This window comes from Dromiciops gliroides, chromosome X (assembly GCF_019393635.1).
Source record: "Dromiciops gliroides isolate mDroGli1 chromosome X, mDroGli1.pri, whole genome shotgun sequence".
NCBI lineage: Eukaryota > Metazoa > Chordata > Mammalia > Microbiotheria > Microbiotheriidae > Dromiciops > Dromiciops gliroides.
The window spans coordinates 8,747,885-8,766,162 of NC_057867.1; the positions used below are offsets into that span (position 1 = coordinate 8,747,885).

General features: G+C 41.8%; 1 pseudogene; it reads left to right on the forward strand.

The window, feature by feature from the left end:
- The first annotated feature begins 11,997 nt into the window (after positions 1-11,997).
- On the forward strand, positions 11,998-17,006 carry LOC122734134 (annotated as a pseudogene).
- Positions 17,007-18,278: the final 1,272 nt, after the last annotated feature.

Genomic DNA, 18,278 nt, shown 5'->3' on the forward strand with positions numbered 1-18,278 from the left:
AAGCCTTCCCAACTAAACCTCAATTTTCCCAGCCTCAATGATCACACTAGCCCCCTTTCCACACGCTCTAGTCCAGTCAAACAGAATTTCTCATCGTTCCTCACACCCGGTCTATCGCCTATATCCATGCTTTGCACTGCCCATCCCCCATTCCCAATGTAAAAAGATGTCTCATTTTCCCCCTTCGCATCTCCTCACTCCAGCAGAGGCTAAGGATGGCCCACCCGGAGGACTGCTCCTTCCAAAATACATTTGCTATAAGTCAAATAGTCAAATGTTGCATGATGATGTGTGTATACATATATATGAAGGACTCGTTCGGCTCAAGAATGAGTTTGAATCACAGTTCCTCGGAGATGCTAGGGACATCAGTGACCATCCTGTATCTAAAAGAGAATCGATTCTCTCCACACCACACATCACATGTTATCTACCTGTGTCTGCTAGGAAATCTACCCCTCCTCCCAACCTGAGCTTCAGGCCCAACCTAGTCTCAACCTTTCCCACATGTGTCCTTGGAAGAAGACAAATGGCCCTCTCAACTCTAAGAACCTATATTCAAAGTAATAGAAAAATAGGACCCTAGAGTTGAAGGGGACATCAGAGGTCACAGCCCCTGTGAAATAATCCCATTCCACCCCAACAATAGCATATTTCATGATTACTGATCCTGTCTTTGCTAAGAAACCTGCCCCCTCTTCCAACACCAGATCCCACACCAGCCCTGGCCTCATACCTTCTCAAATGTACTTGTTATGAAACAATGATGAGTGTTCTAAGAACCTTTTTATTTCTGGGAATAAGTGTTTGTTAAGATCACAGAGCGAACAGGAACCTCAGGAGCCATCTAGTCCTACCTGTATCTAGAACAAAAAAGCCAATATATCACAAACAGCTATGAAGCCTTTAGGTAAAGATCTTTATTGAGTGGCAACTTAACGACTTTGGGACAGTCCATTTTAATATTGGTTAGCTCTGTTTCTTGAAAAGTTTTTCATAACATGAAACATAAATTTACCTCTCTAAAATTGCATCCATTTCTCCTGGTCCTGACACCTAGTTCAAGAAACATTACAATAGGGGAAGCTAGGTGGCGCAGTGGATAGAGCACTGGCCCTGGATTCAGGAGGACCTGAGTTCAAATCCAGCCTCAGAAACTTGACACTTACTAGCTGTGTGACCCTGGGCAAGTCACTTAACCCCAATTGCCTCACCAAAAAAAAAAAAAAAAAAGAAAGAAACATTACAATATCTCCAAGTTGAAATGTACCTCCTGTTGGCATCTAGCCCAACCCCTACAGGAAAAAGACACCCGTCCATAACATCCCATTCAAACAGTCATCTGGCTTCTTCTGGGATACCCTCCCATCTATCTTCCCACCACAATGAAATGAACCCTAGTTCCATTTCTTCCTAAGTGTAGTTAATAAAAGAGGTATCTGTTCTTAAAGCCCACTCAGCTCTGAAGCAATGTAATAACATAATTCTACAATCACAAACCTCCCAGAGACCTTGGATGCCATGTAGTTCAAACTATCTTTTTAAAAAGTTCACCTCGGGCAGCTAGGTGGCGCAGTGGATAGAGCACCAGCCCTGGATTCAGGAGGACCTGAGTTCAAATCCGGCCTCAAACCCTTGACACTGGCTGTGTGACCCTGGGAAAGTCACTTAACCCCAATCGCCTCACCAAAACCAAAATAAATAAATAAATAAATAAAAGGTTCACCTCTATGCAATATATAACAAGTGTTCATCCAACCCTTGATTGAAGATCCTCAATAAGAGGGAATTCACTGACTTCTGACAACAGCCTTTCAGACCCTTTTAGTTGTTAGGAAAATTTCCTATCATCCCACCAAAATGGGCATTTCTTTGACTTCCATTCACTAATTCTACTTCTCTCCTTCTGGGACCAAGCAGTCACAGAAGCTCAGAGGGAACAGGGATCCCAGATGCTATTCAATATAACAAGTACCCGAAACAGAATCCCTTCTATCTTGTGACCCACAAGCAGTCTGATAGAAGATCTCCAATGTGTAGGGACTCGAGGCTCATTACACTTTGGCACAGCTCAAATTGTTAGGAAGTTTTCTCATATGTCAAAAAAAAAAATGAAGCCGATGAGATATAGTATAACACAAACACACACATACACACACATATTCATACACATACCCAACAGAAATAGTATCTAAAGAGGGCCCAGGGTAGAGCCTTGGGGGGGGCACCCATAATTGGTGGGTATGACCTGGATGAAGATCCTGCAAAGGAGACTAAGGAGCATTCAGACAAACAGGAGGAGAACCAGGAGAAAGCAGTGTCCTGAAAATCTCGGGAGAAGGGATTATTCAGGAGAAGTAGGTGATCAACAGTGTCAAAGGCTACAAAAAGATCGAGAAGTGGAACACTGAAAAAAGCCATTAGTTTTGTCAATGTGGAACTTTGGAGACAGGAGTTTTAATTGACAGATGAAACCAGAAGCTATACTGCAGAGAGTGTAGAAGAGAGGGAGGAGAGAGGAAGTAAAGGCATCGACTCTAGGTAACTTTCTTAAGGAGTTTAGTCACAAAAATGAGGAGATAGATAGGACAAGAATCGCCTCCACAACATTTTCTACAAGTTCTCAACTTCTCTCTGCTAGGAATTCTAGCCTGGACTTTCTCCTTTCCACCTGCACATCTTACTGGGCCATGCTGTGTGTTCTAAGGTCCCCTTCAACCTGTATTCAAAGCCAAAGAGTTATGGAAATTCAGAGTTGATAGGGGCATTAGAGGCTCCCTAGTTCTTGCAAAGGAATCCTCCTCATATCATAGCTTCCACCAACCATATACAACAGACCTATGTACTTTCTCAAGTAAACTGCGAATAAGATGATGATGTGTGTTCTGAGTGCCCAGACAGCTCTGGAAAGTTGTGTTCAAAGAGTTGCAGAATCACGGAACCCTAGAGTTGGAGGGACCTCAGAGACTGTCTTGTGAAAGAGAGTCTGCTCCAACAGCATATTCCACAAGTAATCATCTAACCTGCAATGGAAAATCCCACGACTTGCCCAGGGTCACACCGCCTTCTTGAAAACTATACATTTTAGAAAAAACTCCTTTTTTCAATCTCAAATCTCCCTCCCTGCTGACTTCTTCTCATTGCTCCTATCGAGTTCTGCATTCGGAGGCCAAGAAGCACCCTAAGATCAAAGAGTTGAAAGACACTTCCGAGGTCTTTAAGGGTAAACCCACAGATGAGTAAGAAGCCTTATTCAATATGTCCAAGAGGTCACCCAGCATCTGTTTGAAACATGTTACTCTCAGATACATGTACATACAACAAGATGATGTTATATGTTCTAAGGGCCCATTCACCTATTAGAAAATATAGTCAATGACTCAAAGTACCGGCTCTACCTAAAGAATTCCCTTATAACCTCTCACGGGAGATCATGTAGGAAAGCCATCTTTGCTGCAAAGCCAAAGTCCAACCCTAAGCAAAAAGCTCCCTACATGTCCTTGCTACAGAATATGATCTCTTCAAGGGGCCTATTCAACTCGGAGCCATTGGATAGATGTTTATACAATGAGAAAATCTCAGAACTGATAGGAGAACCACAGAGACTGTTTATCTACACAGTTGCTGAAGAAGAGTTGCTTCTTACAACATATTCCACAAGCTGTTATTCTACCCTGGACTGACCTACCTCAGAATTAGGGTTAATTCTCCCTTCCTAGTTCTCAGAAAGGGTAGGGATCAAAGAGGATACTTAGTCCTAATAATATATGAAACAGAATACACCCTACAGTGTGCACCACAAGCAGTAACCTTGCCTTCAACTGAAGATTTCCAATGAGGAAGGAATTTACTACCTCTCCTTCCATTTTAAAAATAAATTGTCATCGATGCTTTGGGGTTGTTTTTATTTATATTGTGATAATTGTGTGTATTGTTTCCTGGGCTATGCTGACTTCACTTGGCTTCAGTTCATGTAAATGGCTCCTGGCTTTTCTACATTTATTGCATTTATCATTTCTTACAGTAATATTACTTCTTGTTCATATACCACAATCTGTTTAATTATTCCTCAATTAGTATCTATTTTAGTCCCAGTTCTTTGCTACCACAGGAAGTTCTGCTAAAAATATTTTGCTGGGGGAAGCTAGGTGGCTCAGTGGAGAGAGCACCAGCCCTGGAGGCAGGAGGACCTGAGTTCATATCCGGCCTGGGCAAGTGTGACCCTGGGCAAGTCACTTAAGCCCAATTGCCTCACCAAAAAAATTAAAAAAAAAATAAATGTTTTACTGTATATGGGGCCTTTCATCTCATCAATGACCTCCCTAGTATAAAAACCTAGTAATGGAATTTCTGGGTCAAATGTTATGGATATTTTAGTCATTTTACTTGGCAAATTCTAGACTGCTTTCCAAAATGGTTGAACTACATCAACAAATCATTTAGATGCCTGTCTTTTCACAATTCCTCCAACATTATTGACTTCCATTTTTTTATTATCTTTTTCAATTTTTCTGAGTATGAAAGTCAGGGATATTTTGATTTTTATTTCTCTTATTAGTGATTTTTAGAGTAGTCTTTCTTTTTTAGAGTATTTTTTCATATAGTTGTTAATAATTTGCAATTCTTTTAAGAAATGTTTGTTCATATCGTAACAACAATCTACTGGGGAATGTCTTTTGGTTTTATATATTTGCTAGTTGTCTATATATCTTGAAAAGCAAATCCTCATTAGAGAAATCTAAAGACTTTATTCCCACATTCAATCATTTTACTTCTTATCCTAGATGGATTAATTTTGTTTGTGCAGAAGCTTTTCTTAAAAACTACATTACAGTAAAGACAGAACAAAAATTTAAGTAAATATTCACTACTCATGGGTAGATTGAGTCAATTTAACACAAATGATGGTACCTGAGTTAATTTACTTATTCAGGGTTGTAACAAGCTACCCAAAAGATTATTTCTTAGAGGTAGAAAAAAATAATAAAATTCATCTAGAGGAATAAATAGTCAAGAATCTCAAGGGAAGTAATGAAAAGAAAGTGGGAAGAAAGGGGACAAGTGCCAGGTATCAAACTATACTACAAAGCAGTAATAAAAATTGTTTGCTACTGGTTAAAAATTAGAGATTTCCAGAGGGCAGCTAGCTGGCACAGTGGATCAAGCACTGGCCCCAGATTCGGGAGGACCTGAGTTCAAATCTGGCCTCAGACACTTGACACTTACTAGCTGTGTGACCCTGGGCAAGTCACTTAACTCTCATTGCCCCCCCTCCATTAGAGATTTCCATCAGAAAAATTACCTTTCAACTTTATGAAAAGGGAAAGGGTTTATGATGAAACAAGGGACAGAGAGGATTACAGAAGGTACAATAAATCATTTTGATTACATATAATTAAAAATGTTTTACACAAACAAAACTAATGCAGCCAAAATGATAAGAGAAATAGTTACTTAGGGGAAAAAAATCTTTGGAGAAAGTTTCTCTTAGAAAGGTCTCACTTCCTTGATATAAGGAACTGATCTGAATTCCAAAGAGTCATTCCCCAATTAATAAAGACTTGAAGGTTATGAATTGACAATTTTCTTTTAAAAATTTTTTTTCACACTGCTTATTTCTCAATTTTTAAATTTATTAAATTTTTTTATAAACATTTATTTTTTCTTCCTCTCATTTCTCCAATTGCATAAATGAAAAGTAAGGAAATAAAAGAAAAGTAAGGAAAGTTATATCTCTTTCTAACAATTTCAGAGGAAACTGGGAATACTGCTAAATATGGATGAAGAATGAAAGAAAAAAATTAAAACAAAATTTAAACTAGTACAGCAACATAAAAGAAAAAAATTTTTAAGGACTTTATTACTCTTATTGTTGCAGCACCACATTACAAAGTCTAGAGACTAGAAGATGAAGTATGCTACCCATCTCCTGCCAGTGATGAATCTAAAATTCAGAATGAGACATCAAATTATCCATATTTGTTATGAAGAATTATAAATTCTTCTGGTCTTGGAGGCTTTGGGGGGATGAGGAAAATCATTTATGCCTTCCTTGTTCAATTTTTTGTCTGATACTGGGTTTATTTAAATAATCTGTTCTTTCTTTTATTAAACTGGGTTATTTTATATTTTTCTAAGTATTCATCTGTTCCCTGTAAATTGTCAGCTTTGTTAGCATATAATTGTCGAAATAGATTTCCTTTACTTTCAATTTAATTGTGTGAATTTTTATTTTTCACTTTTGGGGAAAGCTATTTGTTTTTCTTCCCTTTTAAAATCAAATTGGCTCTTTATTTAATGTCTTTTCTTCAAAAAACAAACTCCTAGTTTTATTCATTCAATTTTTTTCGCTTTTAATTGTCTTAATATCTTCTTTGATTTTTAGAAGTTCTACTTTGTGCTGTTTAATTGGGAGATTTTGATTTATTATTCTTTTAGGGCTTTTAATTTTTTTAGTTTCCTGTCCAATTCTTTGATTTGTTCTTACTCTCTTTTGGTGATGAAAATGTTTAGAGAAAATGCTTTAGCTGCATCCCATAAATTTGGTATGTTATCTCATCTGCCATTTTCTTGAATGAAATTTCCTATTGTTTTTGTAATTTATTCTTTGACCCAACAGTTCTTTAGAATTAAGTTAGCTGACTAAGGGCACTCTACAACAGGGGCATGCGAGGCCTCAGGAGAGGCCTAGCCATTATGGGGGCAGGGGTCCAGAGTGGGCCTTGTAGCTGGCAGAGGAAGAGGACCTTTGGTCAATGGAGAAGTCCCATCCCCTATCCCCCCATCCCTCACCCCCCCATCCCCCACTTCCCCATCTCCGAGGCCTGAAAAGCGCGTCCTGGTCACTCACCGTTTCCAAAAGTACCTTGGGGACAATTTCCTTCACAGAAAGTCCAGTCTCAGTACCCCCCCACCTCCCCAAGTGACCCCCACTCCACACCCACCCCCTCCACATGCCCCCAGGGGAGACAAGGAGGGTCCCGTAGGCAATTTTCCTCAGCTCCATTATGCTCCTAGCCTCAAACCCTCTCAAAAGGGGAGGCCCTGCCTACCTGGTGGGCTGAGGTCTTGGGCTGGCCTGTCTCTGGTCATCACTGGTCCCTCAGGAGGGTCCGCCGAGGTGGGGCTTGGGGCCGCGGGCCATTAGGCCTCAGGGTGGGAGCCGGAGGAGGCAGCAGCTCCACGCAGCTTCGCCTCAGACTGCCGACTAACTGCTGCTAAGCGTGCAGCGCCCCCTTCAGGCTGACGCTGCTGCTGCTGGGTGTGGCTCATTAAAAAGGGCGGGAATGGCGCTGAAGCCAGGGGGGAGGGGGGCTCAGTCAAGAAGCCTGCCCAGTAACAGAGACGGTAAACCGTTACAAGCACGTGACCTGCCCAAAAAACAGAGGCCACAAAACGTGATCAACACGAAGCCTGCCCAGCAACAGAGGCAGTAAACCGTTACAAGCACGTGACCTGCCCAGAAACAGAGGCCGTAAAACGTGATCGACACGAAGCCTGCCCAGCAACAGAGGCAGTAAACTGTTAAAAGGACATGACCTTCCCAGAAACAGAGGCCACAAAAAACGTGACCAACGCGAGTCTTGCCTAGCAACAGAGGCCGGAAAACGTGACAAACACGAAGCCTGCCCTGAAGGAGCCAGTACAATGTTGCAAGTACGACCCCTGCCTAGCAACAGGGGTTATAAAAAAACCTCTGAGCACGTGGCCTGCCCAGCAACAGAGGCAACACGAGGCCTACCCCCCAAGAGCCAGTACAATGTTGCAAGTACGACCCCTGCCCAGCAACAGGGATTGTAAAAAAAAATTTCCAAGTCTAAGGCAAGCCCAGCAACAGATACAGCTGAGCATTCCAAGCAGGACCCCTGCCCAGCAACAGGGGCTGTAAAAAAATCAACAAGCACGAGGTCTGCCCAGCAACAGAAGCAGCAGAACACTCCACATACGACCCCTGCTTAACAACAGGAGTTATTAAAAACAAAAACAAAACCTCTCCAAGCACAAGGCTTGCCCAGCAACAGGGGAAGCTAGAACACACCAGACAGAACAGCGAATCATAACTTGCCCAGCAACAAGGGGCAGAATGCAACACAAGGTCCATCCAGCAACACTCAGGCGCAAAAACCCGTCAAATAGCCTTCTCCCTTGAGCTTGGAGCCAGGACCTCTGACATTTTTGGGCCCCCATGCCCAACAATAGTAAAAAATCGAAGTCCCCTAACCACCCCCTACCCTGGATTTTTACCATGTCTCCCTTAGTTTTGTATCTGCCACCCAATTCTGAAGGTTACTAGGTCAAAAAGGAAAGTCCTTTAGACTAACTCTGTGCCTGTGGGAAAGCCACCTCTTCTCCTCTCCCAGCCCCCTTAGTATCCTCCCCCTACCCCCCAAAAAATGAGAGTATCTGAGGTGATGACCTCTAAGAACCCACCCATCCCCACATCTATAACTCTATCTGTCAAGGAAACAGAAATTCAAAGAGAGTCTTGAGGGCTTCTACCTCTTAACCTAGTGTCCACATGCCCCTCCACACAAAAAATTAAGTTCAATATACTATTTCACCCACTGACCTGTCCAGTACTTCATCTTGGTCCATGGAAGCTGCAGCCACTTAAGAAAGAAGGTTCTAGAATTCCTTCCAGTCCACCTCTGCCTCACCAACATTTACCTCCAAGTCACATATACTGGCTCCTCCCTCTGAGAGACAGGAACTGGAAATAGCTTTACCAACTTCCTGGGTGGGGGCTAGAAAGGGAGGCTGAGGGATGGGGTTAAAGACTGTGTATGACATTACCCCCTAGCCCATCATTATGCAAAGGATATTCAGCATGAATTGTGTGTTGATTTAAAAGCATACTCTAATAGTTCCCTATGGCCTCTAGGATCAAATATGAAATCCTGTTTTTTTTTAACTTAACCAAAAAAATTACTTATTTAATACACTCTTTTCTTTTCACAATTTTGAGTGTCAATTTCTCACCCCTCCCCCAGCAACTCAAAAGGCAAGCAATATGAAATCAATTATACATGTAAAATCATGTAAAACATATTCCAATATTAGCCATATCGCAAAAAAACCCAGTAAAAATAAAGAGTAAGAAAATTGTACTTCAATTTGTACTCAGAGTTCTTCCATTCTCTCTCTAGAGGTGGATAGAATTTTTTCATTGTAAGTCCTTTGGAATTGTCTTGGATCTTTGTATTAATCAGAATAGCCAAACCTTTCACAGCTGATCATCATAACAACATCACCATGACTATGCACAATGATCTGGTTCTTCTCATTTCACTTAGCATCTATTCATAGAGGTCTTGCTATGTTTTTATGAAACTAGGCCCCTCATCATTCCTTATGGCAAAATAGTATTCCATCACAATCATGTGCCACAACTTGTTCAGCCATTCCCCAATTGATGAGCAACCCCTCAATTTCCAATTCTTTGTCACTTCAAAAAGAACTGATGGAAATATTTTGTACATATAGGTCCTTTCCCTTTTCCTTTTAGCTCTTTGGGTTACAGATCTAGTCATGATATTGCTGTGTTGCAAGGTATGCACAGTTTTATAGCCCTTTGGGCATAGTTCCAAATTGTTCTTCAGAATGGTTGAACCAGATCACAATTCCACCAACAATTCAATAGTGTACCTATTTTCCCTCATCCCCTCCAGCATTTGTCATTTCTATTTTTCCCAGTGGGGCAGTGAGGGTTAAGTGACTTGTCCAGGGTCACACAGCTACTAAGGGTCAAGTGTCTGAGGGCAGATTTGAACTCAGGTCCTCCTGAGTCCAGAACTGGTGCTTTATCCACTGTGCCACCTAGCTACCCCTGCATTTATCATCTCTAATAGTGTGACATGGTACCTCAGAAATGCTGTAATTTGCATTTCTCTAATCATTAATGATTTTGATCATTTTTATACATGACTACATATAGATTTGATTTCTTCTTCTGAAAACTGCCTGATTCTATCCCATGACCATTTATCCATTGGGGAATAGCTTTCTTGAAAACTCAACTCAAATCCTTTCTATAAAAGGCTTTTCATACTTTTTCTCTACTGATACTGCTAGTGCCTTCCTGCTAAGACTATCTCCCTGTTAGCCTGTTTTTATCTTGTATATACATAGTTGTTTGCATGTGGTTGAGACTACATTAAAATGTGAGCTCCTTGAGGGCAGGGATTATGTTTTTACTCTTCTTTGAATCCTCCAGTACTTAGCACAGTTCTTGGAATAAATAAATGCTTAATAAATGTTTGTTGATGATGGCAGTTCTCTATTGCCACGTTTTAAGAAAGTCAAGAAAAATGTTATCTTTATACTTCACATGCCTCCTACCATGTACACATTTTCTTCTTTGAAACAAATGTCTTCTGTCATTTCCAGGGTAAATAATTTAAAGGTGCTAGTCAGAGCTGGGATGGCGAGAGAACTAGTGAAAATTCATTTTTCTATGACCACTCAGTTGTCTTTTTCATACCTCTATCCCTTAGTCCATCCCTCATGTAAACCTAGGCTGGAGGTACAAGACCATCATTTCCTCCAATAAACTTTTTTTTTGTTTTTTTGGTGAGGCAATTGGGGTAAAGTGACTTGCCCAGGGTCACACAGCTAGTAGTGTCAAGTGTCTTAAGCCAGATTTGAACTCAGGTCCTCCTGACTCCAGGGCTGGTGCTCTATCTACTGCACCACCTAGATGCCCCCTTCCAATAAACTTTTAAATCTATGGGAAATCTAATCAAATAAGAAATAGGGTTGCTTCATCAGCTACCTAATCCATCTTTCTTACCTTTCACCAAAAAACGCTTAGCATGAAAACTGAAACCTATAGGAAAGGAAATTCTAAAAACAAATTCCAACTTTTCATGACCTGCAAACCTCTCTTCTCTCTCCCTTGTGCGTTGTGTGTGTGTGTGTGTGTGTGTGTGTGTGTGTGTGTGTGTGTGTGGCAATTGGGGTTAAGTGATTTGCCCAGGGTCACACAGCTAGTAAGTGTTAAGTATCTGAGCCCAGATTTAAACTCAGGTCTTCCTGACTCCAGGGCCAGGTCTCTATCTAGCTGCCCCTCCCTTGTGCTTTTAAAAAATAAATACATACATACATACCTACACACATATATATGTATATGTATATGTATGTGTGTGTACACACACACACACACACACATATATAGTCTCATTTAAGGCTGCCCCCTTAACAATGTTACCACATGACCCAAAGTTACCACATGTCAAGTATATAAATCATTGAAACTGAGAGACCTGCAGGCCTTAAAATAATCCAATGAAAATACATCCTGATAATCAAGTTTAGTATTTTTTTTAGAAAGTCAGAGTTGAAGAACAAGTTGAACAAAAGAACTTGATATGTGGGCCAGACATTTTGTTATATAAAATGTTTTCTCTAGCAAGTTTTGCTGATGCCGATGCCAAGTATATGTGTGTATATATGTGTGCGCATGCATGTGTGTATTAGTGACCCAGCTAGAGCTAAATAAACTGACATATTTATTTCCATGGGGCTATCTCCATTCCTATTTCATAACAATTGAGTGGTATTATGATTTGTAATTAAACATGGTATCAAGAGTCCACCTTTAGAACCCATAAGTTGAGTATTTTCTAGGTTTTATACGTTAAAATGATAAAAACAGGCTGCTTAGTCTTAGGCTGTCACTCAGGCAACTGTTTGATTTTGCCCACAATTCAGCCTTCAGTTTGTGAGCCTGTGTTATCATGATATAATGTAATTAATATCTTATATCATATATCATACTGTACACAGTTACTACACAACAGTAGTGCTCATGGCAATGGGTTTCCTCAGTGACTTCTAGACAACAACCGACTGTGTACTCGCTCCTAGGGACATAGAGACAAGAACAAGGACACAAGATCAGTCTTCATCTCCAAAGTGCTTAATAGATGCAATGAAGTAGCAATCCTTCAAGAACTGCTCTAGATATATGTGTATATATCGATATCGATATATGTAGATAGATATAGATATGTACGTGTATATATACACACATATACATATATATGCATACTATATATATAAATATATATATACACACCCTATATAAATACACACCCACACCCACACACACACCCACACACACAAGATGCCGCCGTCAAGTAAAAAAGAATGTGAAAGTCAACTAGATTTCTAAACTCTTAATAGAGTCCAGTTTGTCTTTGGCATGAGATGTGGGTCAAAAGTCAGCTATTTCATTCGAATCAGTTCACTCATCTCATTTTACCATAAACACTATATGGGGACATGTCAAAGCTGAATTAATATGGCAGAAGGAGCCGGAAGATAAGGAAGAAGAATGATTCTGTTTATACCAAAATACTCAGATAGCAAGAAAAATGGGAGAGCAAGCCTGACTCATAGTTAATGGCGATTTGTGATCGCAATCAGCTCCCTGTCCTGAGGTTCTGTGAACATGGGACCAAGATGGTTTTACAATTATGATGAAGATGCCTTCTTTATGAGTCTGTTAAATGATTCGGATTGTTTTACTTTGTTAAGGCTCAGGTAGCCAAATTAATTAGACTGGAAAACCGAACATCATGGTAAAAGAATGAGGTACAGAAAAATCAGTCTGTGCGAGTCCCTCCCAATTCTGCGTTCCTAGGCCTAGCATTTTTTTGGTAAAAAGCTGTTTCTGCTGCAGACACACACCTCCTCCTCCAGCCGTGCTTATTTTCTGGAACCCCAGAAACTTCAATAACACATAAAACCTTGACATTTCCCTGCCTGTGACATCGGAGGAGGGAAACCAATCAGACATACCTGGCCCTCTTCTGTGTCACTGTTCAGAGCGTCCCTCTAATCACCCCAGGGGCTCTCCAACTAAAATGGGTGGAAGGGCTGGCATAACCAGAGCCTGAGATCGGGGTGGGGGTGGGCAGACTCTTTGTATTTTTTTTTTTTAGTGAGGCAATTGGGGTTAAGTGACTTGCCCAGGGTCACACAGCTAGCAAGTGTTAAGTGTCTGAGGCCGGATTTGAACTCAGGTCCTCCTGAATCCAGGGCCAGTGCTCTATTCACTGCGCCACCTAGCTGCCCCTGTGGGCAGACTCTTAAATGATGATTCCCCCTCCCCTTCCTTCCCCTTTACCAGCATCTTCCTTCTCATCCCCCCCCATCTCTCCAGAGGTTGTGATGACCTTCTTCCCTTGCCTTTCTCTTCATGCCCTTGATTCACTCAAGATAAGCCACAAGCCTTAGCCTAAGTGAGTCAAAATATACCAAATAAAGGCCCATTGCTTTTGAAATCACTGGCCAGTTTATTGCTTTTAAAAAAAAGATTTCAAATCACTCCAGAACAACCTTACAAAGTGGGCTGCAGGTTGGGCAGCCTCAGGAAACACTGCTTCCCAGCAGGAAAGGATTCTGTTTGTGATGTAATTATCGGCCAACAAACCATGAAAAGAAAGACAGAATTCAAGTTGGAGGGGGCAGTTGTGTTTAAGAATCCTGGAGTTGGGGAGCAGCTAGGTGGCGCAGTGGATAGAGTACCAGCCCTGGATTCAGGAGTACCTGAGTTCAAATTCGGCCTCAGACACTTAACACTTACTAGCTGTGTGACCCTGGGCAAGTCACTTAACACCAACTGCCTCACCAAAAAAAAAAAAAAGAATCCTGGGGAATTAAAGATGAGGAAATCACTAAGGAGCTAATAAGGGGTAGAAGCAAGAGTCTAGCCCATCCATGTGTTCTGTTCCCAAATCCAGACTTCTCTTTGGCATGGAGAAAAGGTCTGTGGGAAAATACATAAGGCAATCCTTTCTGTCAAGTAATGAGGTTCCTCCCCCAAGTAAAGACTTCTAAACATTACCCTTGTCAACGCTTTTGGACAAAAGTGTACTTTACCTTTTCTCTCACAAAAGTGGCATAGTGTAGTGGTGTAGTGGATAAAGCATTGGCCTTGGTTTCAGACCAAGACCTGGGTTCAAATCCTGCCTCTGAAACACTTCTCTAAGGCTACAGGGAAAGTGATCTCTCTTGGTGGAGAGAGGGAGTCTCCATGCCTCTAAAATCCCAGGTCCTTAAGCTTGGGTGAGGAGTGCTAGATTCGCAATTAGAAAGAGCTGGGTTTGAATCCTACCTCAGCTACTTGATGTGTGTCCTTGAGCAAATATTTCACTTAACCTGCCTGAGCCTTGGTTTCAGTTTAAAATGGGGACACTAATAACACCTAGCTCCCAGGGTGTCTGTAAAGATTAAATGAGATAATATCTAGTAAGTATTTTGTAAACCTTAAAGCTCTGTCTAAATAGGAGAGATTATTGTCCTTGTTACACAACTTATGGGAATCAAGCACTTTATCCCTATTCATCATTCAATCTGGATAAAATGGCAATGTCTATAGGTAACTTGTAAACTTCAAAGCAGTATCTATGGAAGTCAGTCAATGAGCTTTGATTAGGCACCTACTATGTGCCAAGTTCTGTGCTAAGCACTGGTGATAGAGAGGTAAAATAGCAGGCTCAGCTCTCAGGTGACTCCCAGGTGGGATAAATGGGAGAGAAGCACAACAGGAAAAGCACCAGCATTAAGGGGGATCAGGAAAGGCTCCCTCTAGAAGGGGGGATTTTTGCTAGGATTCCAAGGAAGTCAGGGAAGCGAGGAGGAGGAGAAGGGGATAAAGGAGGAAAGCACTTCAAGCATGGATTTTGTGTTTGACACTAGAGATGGTAGGGAGCCACTGGAGTTTATAGAGAGGGGGGAGTGCCACTGTCAGATCTGCACTTTAGGAAGATGACTGACAGCAGAGTGGATGATGGGTGGGAGTGGGGAGGTACTTGAGGCCGACAGCTCGGTATACAGTAGTGCAGTCATCAGGTGATGAGGGAGTGTTAACACTGGAGTGGTGACAATGTCCGAAGAGAGAAGGTGTTAAATTGACAGGCCTTGGCAACAGGTGGGATATGGGGAGTGAGAAAGAGGAGTCAATGATACCTCAACTAGACAACTAGATGACTGGGCAGATGGTGGTGCCCTCAAAAATATTAGAGAAGTTAAGAAGTATGAGGTAGCTGGCACCACAGTGGATAGAGAACCTGGCCTGGAGTCAGGAAGACTTGAGTGCAAATTTGGCCTCATACAGCTGTGTGACTGTGGACAAGTCACTTAAATTCTGTTTGAAATGGGGATGATAACAGCATTTAACTCCAGGGCTGTTGTGAGGAGCAAATGAGATAATGATCATAAATACTTAGCATAGTGCTTGGCACAGAGGAAGTGGTACAGAAATCCCTGTGATGAGGGGGATGAGGATGAGGAGAATGGAGAAGATTAAATAATAGCAGCCATCATTGCTATTGTTTTTCCTTATTGTTATAATTTGAAATGACCAGTGTGACTAAGTTGACTGACCAGACCAATCAATTACAACCCAATAACTGATGTCATCATCCCATCATCTCCAACTTTCAGGGAATGGTTTTGGGAAAGTCTAGAGCTATATAGCTTGTGAGTAACAGGAAATACTTGGGAGTATAACTACCAAGACAGACCCAGAAACTATATGAATATAACTACTAAACACTCTTTATGTAAATAAAGACAGACAAGTAATTGGTGAAATATTCACTGCTCATGGATAGACTGAGCCAGGATACTAAAAAATGGCAATACTATCTAAATTAATTTTTTATTCAGGGCCATACCAATCAAACTATCACAGGATTATTTTACAGAGACAGAAATTTGTCAGGAAAAACAAGTGGTCAAGGATCTCAAGGAGAATAATGACAAAAAGTGGAAAGGGAGGGAACCAGCAGAACCTATCAAACTATCCTACAAAGCAGTAATAATTAAAAGGAGTTGGCATGATTTTTAAGCAGATGACTAAACTCTAAATTTCACCATATGGGGTTTCCTTCATCATCTGGGGGGAATCAGTTGCTTCCAATGTAGTCAGTGCTACAGATATGTTTGAGGTCTGGGAGAAATGCCATTAAAATTTTAGATGATTCTCAGCTACTAAAAATTTCATGCAGTGGCCTATCCATTGGGGAATGACTGAAAGAAAAAAACAACCTGTGGCATATAAATGAAACGGGCTATTACCCTACAGTAAGAAATGATGATGACACAAAATTCAGAAAATGAAAAAAAAAACCAATGGGAAGATTTGCAGGAACCAACACAGAGTGAAAAAGCAGAACCAAAGGAACAATATATAATGCTGACAACGTAACCCAGAAGACACCAGAGAAGCAGAACCTACTTGGGACAGAGGACTGGATACATTGTCAGCTGGAATGACTATAGTGGACATGCTTCATTGTCTTTTTTTCTCTTGTTATAAGAGAAGGTTCAGATTGAAAAGTGGGAGAGCGCTTTCCGGTTTGAGGCAGCCATCTGGCAGGGTAAGCGTGCGCCAGCATGGGTGCCTACAAGTAGGCACCCAGGAGCTATGGAGGAAGAAGCAGTCAGATGTCATGTGGTTCCTGCTGCGCGTGTGCTGCTGGCAGTATTGCCAGCTGTCAGCCCTGCACCGGGTGCCCTGGCCCACCAGGCTGGACAAGACCCGCTGGCTGGGCTACAAGGCCAAGCAAGGTTATGTCATCTACTGCATTGGTGTCCGCTGGGGCAGCCAAAAGTGCCCGGTGCCCAAGGGTGCGACCTACAGTAAACCAGTACATCAAGGTGTCAATCAGCTGAAGTTTGCCAGGAGCCTTCAGTCCGTAGCAGAAGAGCGTGCTGGCCACCACTGTGGGGCCCTGAGAGTCTTGAACTCCTACTGGGTGGGTGAAGATTCAAATTCTTTGAGGTTATTCTTATTGATCCATTCCATAAAGCTATCAGACAAAACTCAATGGATCACCAAGCCACTGCACAAACACAGAGAGATTTGGGGGCTTACCTCAGCTGGCCGGAAGAGCCGGGGTCTTGGAAAGGGTCACAAGTTCCACCATACCATTGGAGGGTCTCATCGTGCAGCTTGGAGAAGGCGCAATACTCTCCAACTTCATCGATACCGCTAATTGGTGTTCATTCATTTATAAACTTAATGTTTAATAAATGGAATTTAGGACAAAAAAAATAAGAAAAGTAGAAGAGCAGGGTGGTTTCATAATTAACTGAGATGTAATAACAGAAGGCATTGAGAATTTTCCAAAACCATGCATACTGGCCCACCAAGTCATACCAAAGCCAAAGCCAAGCAAGAGGGGTCAGATTTAGGTTTTCCTCAGGATAGTAAAACAATCTGAACTCCAAACTGCCATGGTTCATGCCCAGAACAACTAATCTAGTCCAGACATTTGGGAATTCTCCTTAGTCCTGGGCAGTCTTGGGGTTCCACTCTCAATGACCTTCAGGAACCTGAATCCTACCCTAAGTGCATGAATCAGAGAGTGGCTTATGTGGGAGAGTGGATTGAGTGTTGTACTTGGACTTAGGCAGCCTGGGCTGAAATCCCCACTCCTGATACTAGCTGTGTGACCCTGAGTAAGTTGCTTCACTTTTTTTTTTTCTTTTCTTTTTTATTTTGTGTGTGAGGCAATTGGGGTTAAGTGACTTGCCTAGGGTCACAGAGCTAGTAATTGTTAAATGTCTGAGGCCACATTTGAACGCAGGTCCTCCTGAATCCAGGGCCAGTGCTCTATCCACTGTGTCATCTAGATGCCCCAAGTCGCTTCACTTCACCCCCAGTGGGGCTTAAATAGTAATAATACTATTTGCCCTGCCTCTCTTCCAAGGAATGAGCATTTTCTTTTTTTGGTGAGGCAATTGGGTTAAGTGACTTGCCCAAGGTCACACAGCTAGTAAGTGTCAAGTGTTTGAGGCCGGATTTGAACTTAGGAACTCCTGAATCCAGGGCCAGTGCTTTATCCACTGCGCCACCTAGCTGCTCCAGGAATGAGCATTTTCAATCTGACAAGGGAGGAGGATCAAGGAAGATGACATCTGATCTGAACCCTGAAGGAAGATAAAGATTCTGTAAAGTAGAGAGAGGAGAGCATATGCCAGATATAAATGGCATTCATGAAATCAGGAAGGGGAAGGGAAGGGAATGAGCATTTATTAAGCACCTTTTATGTGCCAAACACTGTGCTAAGTATGGCTTCATGGGACAGCTAGTCAGTCAATTTGACTGACGCACAAACTATGGATGACAGACTATGCATGAAGGGGAGTCATAAAATAAGGCATGAGTAGGCAGTTGGAGTTGTGGGCAGCTGGATGGCTCAGTGGATAGAGTGGCTGTCCTGGAGCCAGGAAGACTCATCTTCCTAAGTTCAAATCTGGCCTCG